The following is a 12,592-nucleotide window of genomic DNA, read 5'->3' on the forward strand; positions in this document are numbered from 1 at the left end:
AAATGCCCCTTTTTTACAGATGAGGTAACTGACAAGGTTAGAACCTTGAAAGTTGTTAGAACTTGCGTTTGAACGATCTGTATATGATTATTCACTGAAATATATTTAAACAAAACCAACTTACGTTTGTACACTTCACTCCTTTAGCCAAACTCTCAGAATACATCATTTTTGTCCAAATTGTACATAATAATTTCCCTCACAAACATATTTTACCCTCAAATTAACAAAATAATATTATAAAATAGCATATCTTACATGAAGGATTTTAATATTTCTAAAAACACCTTATCAATGACAAAACTTGAAAGGTTGTTCTTATCTAGAAAATTTTTCAATCCCTTAAAAATATCAAACTACACGATGTAGGATTTCTACATGTGCATTTTAATTTTTTAAAAAAAGTAAGCATAAGATTAGAGTTTCTAGGTCGTGAATTCTTAAACAAACAAACATTGAAGAGCGCAGTAGAGGTAACAGCCTTATCTAAAGGCATTTGCCTATCACTTATCTTTATCAGAGATAATTTTAACTTCCTACTTTTTAGATCACTAGGAGGAGGCAATCTTATATCATATCATTTATTATGTGTAAGATGGGATAAATAGCGTGGATTTCATCTCACTTGAAATCCTATTGAAATAGCTACGCACGAGCTCAATACCCTAAACCCTTGATTACTTGAACGATATGGCGATCATCTTTGTTTGGATAATCACGTTTGAATGTTTTATCTCTTCTCAGGCATTTTTAGAAAATTGCAAATGGACAAACAAGGACAACGAGGTAAAAGTTAATTGTTCTGAAAGAGGTTTAAGATTTATTCCAAAATTCAACGACTCTGTTACTTACTTAGACTTGAGTCACAACGAAATTGCTGTAATCACTAGCAATTCATTACCAAAGAGACTGAAACATCTTGACATTTCGTGGAATAGTATCAAGCATTTGAAGACGGCGTCCTTTGGATTTCTACCAAATCTGGAATATATAGACTTGTCTTACTGCAATATACGTGATGTTGACGAAGGAGTCTTTGGAGAGTTGGTTAATCTACGGTATCTAAATATTTCATACAACAGAGAACTAGGATTTGCATCTTTGCCGAACATAACGTTTGATATAAACAAAACAAGTATTATGTCTTTGGATTTTAATGGAATTAACTGTGCAACTGGTGTTGGTACAATGATGAAAAGATATCATCTAAAATTCATTCAAACAACAAACTTGTCTAAATTGTTTCTTGCTAATAACAGACTTGAACTTTTTGAGCCAGGGGTGATACATAGTTTACCAAAAAGTATAAAAATTCTTTCTATGGCAGAAAATAGATTGACAGCAGGTGTATATCTATTGGAGTTTGAAAGTATGTCTGGATTGAAAATCTTAAACATAAGTTACTTAATACATCCACCACTTTATCCTAATTCTGTCATTGACCAATGCATTGAAAAGGCGGATGTAGGCATGAAAGGAATTGTTTACCAACAGACAAGTACACCATTTCATTTTAACTGGAGTATGCTATTTCCTAAAAAATTGGAAACCTTGTATGCACAGTCAAGTAGACTTTATATCGTTGATCCCCGATTTTCAGTTATTGCTCCAAACCTTCGACATGTTTACCTACAAAACAACTTTATTCTGTCTTTGAAAGGGAAAATACGGACAGAAGACAGCAAAGTGGAGACCATAGATATTTCAAACAATTTTTGTAGCCATTTGTTTCGTTCAATTGATGGGAAAAATATCAGACACATGAACATTTCTCATAATGATTTAAGCCAAGATTTAGAAAGAGACACAAATGGCAGCATCTTTAAAATGTTAACAAATCTTACAGTGTTAGACATGTCCTTTAACAAAGTATTGTCCCTTCCAAAGCTACTGCTAAAGAACCAAAACAAACTGAAATATCTGAATGCAAGCAATAATCGTTTATCAGAGTGGTTTGTCGATGTAAAACACATGTTAAATCTTACCTTATTGGATCTGTCCGATAACAAATTTGCAACAATTAGTCCAAGTGCTCGCAACCAATTAGAGAAGCTTTTCCAGATCAACTTAGCTATTGATTTGTCAAGAAATGGATTGGCATGTACCTGCGAAAATCAAAAGTTTTTGATATGGATTTTAAAATATAAATCCCACTTTATAAATATCGATAACTACACTTGTTCTTCGACAAATATTTTATTCAAGTTCAAAACTTTCGAATCTTCTTTAAACATCCTACAAAAACAATGTACATCATACTTGGGTTGGTACGTAGCCTGCTCAGTCACCTTAGCAATGTTTTGTACGTTTGTAATCAGTTTAGCACTTGTTAAATATAAATGGAAAATACGATACCTTATTTACAAATCCAAGCAAAAATTCGGAATTGTAACTCCCATTAATGGAAATTTACCAAATGGTATCTATTATGAATATGACGCCTTCCTTTCATACAGTGGACAAGAATTAATGTTTGTTTTAAAGGAAGTTATACCTCGGCTCGAGGTTAACAAAAGCCTAAAACTCATTGTCAGAGACCGAGATTATCTACCAGGCATTCCGAAAGTCGACAGTATAATGAACAGTCTTCAGGAAAGCAAGCGGACTATTTGTATAGTTTCCAAGAAGTATTTGGAGTCAAAGTGGCGTGACTATGAACTAAACATGCCGAAAGTAGAAGCCATTGAAGATCGTGGATCTCTTGAATACGTCATTCTTATAATGTTACCCGACGTTTATAACAATGAAATTCCGCATAAAATTATGGATCTTATTAAGAAGGACCGATTTATTGAATATCCTATGGAATCATGCGCGTATGATGACTTTTGGGAGAGGTTAATGGTAATGCTTGATCAATGATTTGACAACCTGTGTTATGTGTTCTTAAAGAATGACTGATTATCTTTATATTTTACTACCAGAAATATGCTCATGCATATTTTCCCTTAAAATAGGTCACTAAAAACTAATGATATCTTCATCTGCGGATAACAAAAGTGATTTCTATTCATATTTTTTTCTTTAAAAACACAAATAATCAATTCTGACTATTAGGGCAAACATTTAATATACGATGCCAAAAACCTATTTAATCGTTTTAAATAAAATTTTACTTATCCTATATTGCATTTAAGGTAAATAGTTGTTGATTTCATTTATGTGGATTTTTTAAACCTTAAATTGACTTTTAAGTCGTAAGTTGTACTCTTCCATGTCACAAATTAAATAGCAGAATTTCATAAGTCATTTGTTATCATGATGAAAAAAAAAGAAATTTATATATAACTATTAACAATAATGAATTTTTGAGCATCACAATTATTGTTTTTCATCAACGGTAGGCAAAATAATATACAATATTGATTGTTTGAATGTCAAAATAAACCATATTGGAAGATAAAACTTAATTGTATATAGAGTACCCTTTATTACATGATATCTTCAAAGGCTGTTAAATACTTTTAGTGATGCAGAAGAGTGCTTGGTTAGAATAGAAAGAAAATAAATACAGTTTGATTTTTTGCTATTAGATTGATGCTGTTATCTCAATTATTTGTATCAGTAGGTAGTTGAGTAATACCCTTGATTTATTGTAGTCATTGTTTAGCGTTTGTATTTCCTTAACAGTACTGCAACTGGGAGTTTGTCTTGTTTGATACTTAAGGTTCTATGATCCCAAATGTTAAATATCGCATCCTTTCTAAGTTACAATCTGTTTTATAAATAAAAAAAAACCAAGGTAAATTTCATTACTGTTTCATACACTTTATGAAATTTTTCAAATTTACATGTACATGTACGTACAAAGTCATGATAAAACGGGGAGAAATATTGGGGATTGTGTTGCGTCAAACGTTTCATTCTTTTGTTCGTCTCCTTGCGGCCAGAAAGATACATTCATGTAAATGTAGAAAATTATATTCTATCAATATTACAATAAATGGTCATGTTTTGTAGCTTTGTTTTTGTTTGTTTGTTTCTTTTTTCTTTTTCTTTTTTTGGTTTTCTGGGGTTTTTTTTTGCTGTTCTGTTGTCAAAAAAATTCAAGGTACATTGGATGCATGCCGTCGGCAAACTATGGTTACTATAATCATTTTTATGACAACATTAGATGTTTTACATAAAATTGTAGTAAATAGTATTATAATAGTTCCATGGATGATGACATTACGATAATATATTTATAATAGGCCTTTTTTGCTTCTTAAAATAATCTCGTGTTATTTAGATTGTGAATGTATTTCTTTTATTACTTGTTTCTTCAACCTGACTCAAAATTTTTAAAAAGTTTCTTTATTAGTTAGTTCAGAAGTGTATTTATTATTCATAATTCTTTAATTCTTTGATACATTTTTAAACAATTAACTGATGTTAAAGTAGATCAGTATGGTATGGTCTATTGTTTGGGGAAATAATTGTGTAGATATCTAAAGTTCTAGCTTTGATCGGTTATACTACTTATTACAATGATATTCCATGCTGTTCTTGTAACTAAACTTGATTTATGAGTGAATGTATAGAGTAGTATGATTAGACTGCCTATTGTTGTGATATATCTTATATATTAGAGCTATACGAAAATCATTTGTGCAAAAATAAAGACAACCTGTACATATACGTTTTTGTGTCAGTAAAAATAAAAGGGAGAAAGCAATGCGATTCATGTTCAAAAACACATTTGAACACTTAAAAAAAATTATTGAACATTTTTTAAGACAAAATATTTTCTACATTTCTTCATGATAATTATTTGAGATAAACGTTAAAGCTACAAGGCATACAGAATGAATACAGTATGTTTATTCAACAACTTTTAAAAAACGTGTTTAGTTGTCCTTTCTTGGTGCTTTAGTTTTTTACTCAATGCCTCTCGTTATAAAAAAAAATTGAATAAATTCTGCTACACAATTCTTCTTTTTAAATAAAACAAGGTTGGTAATTAAGTATGAATTAAAATGCACTACAAAATGGTTGTACTTAGACGAAAATACACATTGTCTCAATGTACAACAAGCTAAAAAGAACGAGAAAAATTAAACAAGCATTTAAAAAAGGACGTTTTTCTTGAAAAAAAAAATGTGAAAAATAAAAATATAAGAAAAAGTAGAGATTTGGAGTTTCTTTCTCTTCTTCATTTGTAAAGTTGCATAGTGTACAGTTATTTGGCTTATGTTTATACGGCCTGACTCCTCAAACCCGGATAAGATCGTCACTAAATAAAAGCAATTAATAAAAGACGTTTACCATGAAAACATTTGAGAAATAAAAATATTTAGAAAAAGTCAAGACTTGGAAGTTTATTCATATTTGTCATATGTAAAGGAACAAATCGTAGAGTGAAATGATTTATATTTGTACTTAAAGCACGAAGAGGATCATCTTATTTTTTACTAATGAGGTTTTTAATTCTGATGTCATGGAATCGGTGGTTCGCGTGTGTATATTTGTTTATCTTACTAGGAGGAAGATAAATACTGTAAGAGCTATTAATTCATACTTATTCATGATATGTACTTCCTGGTATACTGGTATACCGAAGCTTTAAATGTGGATGAGGATGTTGTCCCCAAGCCATATGGGACTTCGCACTAAATAGTTTCAAAAGGCATCATCATTTATTCAAACGTTTGACTATTTAAATGAATACAATGGCAGGTCTGCTTTATTTGATAATCTTGATAGGAAGTCTTTGGTCTGTGTTTTCATTATCTACCGATTGCACATGGACATATTATGATAATAAAGTAAAGGTCAACTGCTCTGGAAGAAATTTAGTATCTATACCAAAGTTAAAAGACAGTTTCACTTATCTGAACTTAAGTCACAACAAAATGTCTTCTATAAAACCACTGCCCAATGAAAAATATTACAATAACAAACCGTCAACAATCTCAAAAATCCATAAAACGAAATTCAAATTCAAAAAAATGTAAAATAAACAAATATTTTACAATTGTGATCTGTGACCGTGATATTTCAGGATTCTATAGCTAGTGTTCATCTAAAACATTTCAGTTACAATTCCTGGTTTGATTATGACTATTTCACATTGGGAACAATTCCCAGATAATTCAAATTAGCTTTTTAAACGTATACGATACAGTGCGGGGTTTTGTTTATTAAAACAAAATTGTTTGATGAACGAAGTTTTGCATCTTACATTTGTGAGATACTGGGTTGGTCTTAATTGAGTTATCCAAGCTCAAGTGATTAAATGCGTCAATTTATTTGACAAAGTCCGATAACTCGTTGTAATACTTTGCAGACAGTCTGAGAAAAAACTGGCCCTGAACAGCACTAGTACAAACTAAATAAACTACTTTGCGCCTTTCCTTGATATCAAAATTTAGTTAACTTGTTCATTTCCGAAAAAACGAAAAACCCAATATTTTCATTGGAGCTAAAATTCGGTGTAAATCTTAAAAACCCGTTTTTCTTTCCTACGTTATTAGAAAATAAAAGCTTGATGATCAAAAACTCTCTCTCTCTCTCTCTCTCTCTCTCTCTCTCTCTCTCTCTCTCTCTCTGGACATACAAAGTTAATGGTGTAAATCTTGGATTTAGGAATATCTACTGGCGCCAAGACAATCCTGTATTATTTTGGAATAGTCCACTAATGTATTTTTATAGGCGGTAATGTTAACATTAGGGTTCAGAGGTTCATCCCTAATTTATATTTGGCAACAAAGAACACTTTGAATTAAAACTTATCAAATTGTCTCTTTTCGTGGTGTTATATCGGATTCGTTCATTGGCCAAATGTATCTGTTTTGAGCAAGTGAAAATGTTAATGGAAGTAAAAGTAGGGAAATTCCTACCTTTCAAATGCGTAGACATCAAACAATTCAATTTCTTTTACATCGATGATTATTTGAATTTGGCACTTGCCTTTAGAATTGAAAATCCTATTTAATGATATTTTGATTTAAAATGACACAATAAATGTAAATACATTCTGTAAGTTTTAGGAGCTCTTTTGCTTGAAGGCACTTCTTCTGTGTCCTACCGATTCTAAGAATAGTTAAAGGGATATACTCATTTGACAGACATTGCCTTGTAGAATGTCTATATGATAATGGAATTTTTCCTTTTGAAACATATAAATTTTGATTGAAAGATTTATTTATCTAAAACACCTTAAAGTAAGTTCAGTGTTATTTATTTATAATAACGAAAGCATGATAAAGGTGTTCAGAATAATAATTCGTTACGGGTGTTTTAGTTTACGTGTGTGTATCTTTTGAATTCCTTTTTCAATGTTTAACCATTAACAAATTGTAATCTTATGAGCATTTCTCAAGCATCATATATTAATTATTATTTTAGTTTCTAACTGAAATACAACAAACATTATTTTACGCGTGCTAAGATTCCTTTCTAAAGTCTATCTAGTAAAAAAAAAGGATACCAATTCCCCTATATCTTCAAGAAAAGGTCAAGGTCAGAGCATTGGAGTAGGCCACACTGTTCAGTTCTCCCCTAAACCAGGCTGATAATGTGATATATACCATTCCAATTAGTTATTTATGGATTGTGTGATGAGTTTTAGGGTGACTGGTATGTGCTGTGTAGTCTTGAATTTAAATTTAGTGATAAATTGGTTAAATTCTTGGAAAAACAATGAATTCTGAGGCATTCAGGTATGTGAATACTTTTCACCAACCTAACTGTTAATGTAAGCAAAGAGATACCAGCGTGATCTATCAGTGTCTTTATCTGTGCTAATCCTTAATAACTTGCTACCAAAACAGCTGCAATTTACTTATCTAATGATGTCAAACCTAAACCCGCCACTAGAAACATCAATAAAGCTGCAGTCAAATCATCTGTAACAAACAGACCCACTGATAGTGCTAAACTTGGTGAGGGAGCCACAAGACTAGCGACTACACCAAAGAAACCTCCATTAAAGAGGGAAAGAGTTGAGAGCTAAACCTCAGACTCCATCAACAATAACTCAGTAAAATCATTTGATGACCACCAACTCAACCAACTAAGTTCTTTGCTTGATGACCTCACCAAGGATCAACGGGGCACCAAACAGGTTATCGATTTGATAATGCAGAAACCTTTCATCAAAAACTGTTTAAGTGAACTCTTCATGCCCCAAATTAAATCACTTCAAAATGAGACAAAATTATTAAAAGACCGGATCGACGAAATTGAACAGTACTCCAGTAGAACTTGCATAAAATTCTCAGGAATTCCTGAAGAAGGAAATAGTGAAAATACTGACAAACTAGCAATGAATGTCATCAACCTGATATTACCCAAGGAATCATCCAAAATTGGGTTGGACCGAATAGGGAGAACCCATCGAGTCGGCCCGCGCAAGAGGATTGGGAAACAAAGAAATATTGTACGGTTTCTTAGTTACAGAGATCGCGCCCCAGTTTTTTTATATCACAAGCGCAATCTTAAAAACTACAACCATAATCCGAGTACTTCATCGAAACTCTTTATTAACGAGGCACTGACTAAACAAAGATCGAACATTTTGTTTGAAGCTCGCAAGCTTGCTCGTAGCAGACTTGTCGATAGTGTGTGGACGTATGATGGTCGCATCATTGTAAAAATGGACGAAAATCGTGTAACACTTACCACAGAGGACGACCTCGAAAAGCTTAAAACGTGTTTGGAGCATCATTGTGATGAACGTAACCTGACCACTTCTACCCCTGTCACTGAAAGGGACTAAGTCGTTGTTCGTGATTTACTATGTTTTATAGAGCTGTTGCTCTGTAGCCACCCACGTGCCTTAGTCCATTTTCAGACTGGTCATCTTTATTATTTAATTCGCAAAAATCCAAGAAACGCTATGCACTTTTACTAAACCCACACATGTGTATTCTTGATCAATGTCGTTAAGAAGCATAATAATCTTTTTCTCTTGTATGCTTTAAAATAAGGGATTCATCTTATGTCAGGAAACATGTTTAACTTATCACATTAGTTAGGGGAAATGGCTCTATTTATGTTCAGTACAATCTATTTCTTCCTTATTTAAGACATTGTATTGAATTTTCCTCATGTAACCAAATCGACATTTCTATTGTTCGGAAATGCCTTGTAAATAAGTTTTATGTTTATTTGTCACCTCGACAATACCCATGTGTATATGTTATTTATTTCATTTATTTTCTACTGTAGTGGAAAATCATATTACCCATTATTATTATTTTATAAATCAGAACTAGAAGCCAATAGAAGTGATAAAATATCGCTTATTCTATGTTACTTGATTATCTTTGTTCACCAGAGAGTACATTACTATAGATGTAGGCCATTTCGGTCATTAGCTTACACTCTGTGCAATACGAAAATTAAGGGAGATTTGTTTACATTTTTTGGGATGAAGGCTGTGCATAAAAGTTAATTCTACATTTTTGATACTTATGACTAATATTTTTATGTACAGTATCATGAAATACAGCCGACTCATCCAATTCCTAAAGGTACATTATTGCCTTACGCTTTATTGGTACTTACTGTTTTACTATTAATTGGTGGGATAGAATTCAATCCTGGTCCCGTTCAAGGTTCATTATTGTCAAATGTCAAAATAGTACATAATAATGTTTGTAGTCTTAAGTCGAAGGCAGCTTTTTAACGAACTTTGTGATTTTGATGTGATAGGAATGTCTGAGAGTCAACTGGATAGAACCATTTCTGATGAGGAAATAGTATTTGAGGGATTTCACAAGCCTGTCAGATTAGACCGTAATAGATTTGGAGGTGGAATTATAATTTATGTTAAGAACAACTTGCAGTTTTCTATACGCAACGACCTGAGTAATCCAAATATTGAAATTATATGGTTAGAAATTCACTGTGTTAATAACAAATTTTTAACTGGGGTCATTTATAGACCTCAAAATTCCAGAGCTGATGTACTTGACAACTTAGCAATATCACTAGAAAATGCTATAGACACTGGCTTACCCATATTTTTGTTGGTTGATTTTATCATTGATATGTTAGCTGATGGCAACCATGTATTTAAGCTTATGCTCCAAACATTTTCCCTGACAAATGTTATAACCCTACCAACTAATTATACCACCTCAAGGGGTACTTGTATAGATCTTATTATTACAAACGCTGTAAAAAAAATAGAGAACATAGATGTATTAACCCCATTTTGTAGTGCACACAGTCCAGTAACCCTTGAAATTCAATTTAAAACTTACAAACAAAGGGCACACAGAAGAATACTTACAGACTACACCCATGCTGACTACACCTCGCTAAATACAATACTACAAATCAATTGGGACAGGGATGTATATTAATGATGTCTATAAAAACTTCACAGATGTATTCACACAACATGTGAACCAACATATTCCTAAAAAAGTAGTTGTCATTCGCCCTTCTGATAAACCATTCATGACCAACGCCATAAAACGTAAAATGCGCTAACGTAATAGGATCCATTAGAAAGCAAAAAAACTAATAGTGACTACAAATGGAACAAATATCGTTGCTTAAGAAATCAGGTTATTGACATGGTTTGTACTGAAAAAAAAACAAGTATAAGCAGAAACTTACATCACAAATACATGTACTAGATAAATCAATTCCTCCTGGTAAATGGTGGCGAATAGTTAAATCATTATCAAAGTGTAACAATAAAAAAAGTACCCCCTCTAATAAAATCAAATGGTAAAATACATATACACCCAGTAGATAAAGCATCAGAACAAACATTTTGCAAGCATATCACATATAGAAACAACTAATGGGCCCAGGCTTCCACCTCAGGGCCCAGGACCCCCTCACAGCATAGAAAGAATTAACATCACAGCCCAAGATGTTGTTGATTAATTATCAAATCTAAATATCACCAAACCTCCAGGCCCAGACGGTATCTTCCCTAAGATTCTTAAAAACATCATACCTTCATACAAGCATCCAATCGCTAAATTATTTAACCTTACACTTTAAAATCAAGAATTACATCTTATATGAAATTTGTCACATTTTACACCTGTATATAAGAACAAGGGCAACCCAGAGGACCCCTCAAACTATAGACCAATTGCACTCAAATGCACCTTGTGCAAAATACTGGACAAAATTCTTTTCAAAAACTTGCACAATTATATAAAGGACCACAATCTTTTATTAAAAAACCAATCATGATTTCAGCCTTCTGATTCCACTAATAATCAGCTTACTGAAAATTATACTAACCTTGATAAAGGTATAGATATTATGTTCATATTTGTGATAAGCATTTGATAGGTCTGGTATAAAGGTTTCATCTATAAATTACAAAAAAATGGAATCAGAGGAGAAATCCTTGGATGGATTGAAAACTATATTACTGATAGAACACAAAAGGTTGTCATCGAGGGCTATTCCTCAGGAATTGAAACCACTAATGCAGGAGTACCCCATGGGTCAGTGCTAGGACCCTTCCTCTTTCTTATTTACATTAATGATATTGTTGAAAATATATGCAACCAAATAAGACTCTTTGCAGAAAACACATCACTTTTTGTAGTAGTTAATGATAATGATAATAATTCAGCTAAATCATTAACAGCTGATCTTGAAAAAATCAATCAGTGGTCTAATCAATGGCTGCTGGATTTGAATCCAAATAAAACAATAAATGTTAACTTTTCTAGAAAAAAAACCCATCCCCAGGTCTATTTTTGTAACACTTTAAACAATATAATCAAAAAAAAAATCATTGTCACTTAGGACTTATGTTGCAATTAATTGGGGGATGGTCACATCATATATCAAATATCTACGAAAAAGCATGCAAAACATTGAACATGCTACACATTCTTAAAAATAAAATAAATAGGGGATCATTGATTAAAATTTACTTTCCATTTATTCGCCCTGTGTTAGAGTATGGTGATATAGTCTGGGACAATTGTACAGATGAACAAAGTAATTTATTGGAAAGTATACAGATTTAAGCTGCACGAATAATTACTGGTCTTAGACGAAACTCATCTAAACAATACCTATATCAGGAACTCAGCTGGGAAACACTTAAGAAACGTAGAAATAACCATAAATTAATATTATTGTTCAAAATATTAAACAATTATACCCCTGAATACTTATCTAATATTGTTGGTGAATGTTTCCCTCCACATAATACCTACAATCTTCGTAACAATTTCATCTATCGCACTCCTGTTGCAAGAACAACATCTTACTTCAATAGTTTTATGTCATCTACAATTATATTAATGAACAATCTACCTCAAAATACGAAAAATATAACTTCAGTTTCAGCATTTAAGAACAGCCTTAAAAATATAAATAGTAAAAAACTGAATATGCATAAATTATTTAACCATGGCAAAAGATTAGAAAATACCTGGCATTGTCAGTTGAGAAATAACAGTAGTAACTTAAATGCTGACCTTTACTCACATCACCTTATTGCTTCTCCACTATATCAGAAGTGCTTTCTGGAAGTGGAATACTCTAAACATTATTTCTTACACTGTCCATTATATGCCTCCCAAAGAAAATCTCTATATAATTATATGAACAACAATTCCATACCAATCACAATTAAGAATCTACTTTTTGGAAATGATAAACTAACATTTCA

At 32.1% G+C, this 12,592-nt stretch overlaps 1 pseudogene; it reads left to right on the forward strand.

Moving 5' to 3' along the window:
- The first annotated feature begins 653 nt into the window (after positions 1-653).
- Positions 654-1,767, forward strand: LOC128186311 (toll-like receptor 4; annotated as a pseudogene).
- Positions 1,768-12,592: the final 10,825 nt, after the last annotated feature.

This window comes from Crassostrea angulata, chromosome 5 (assembly GCF_025612915.1).
Source record: "Crassostrea angulata isolate pt1a10 chromosome 5, ASM2561291v2, whole genome shotgun sequence".
Lineage (NCBI taxonomy): Eukaryota > Metazoa > Mollusca > Bivalvia > Ostreida > Ostreidae > Magallana > Magallana angulata.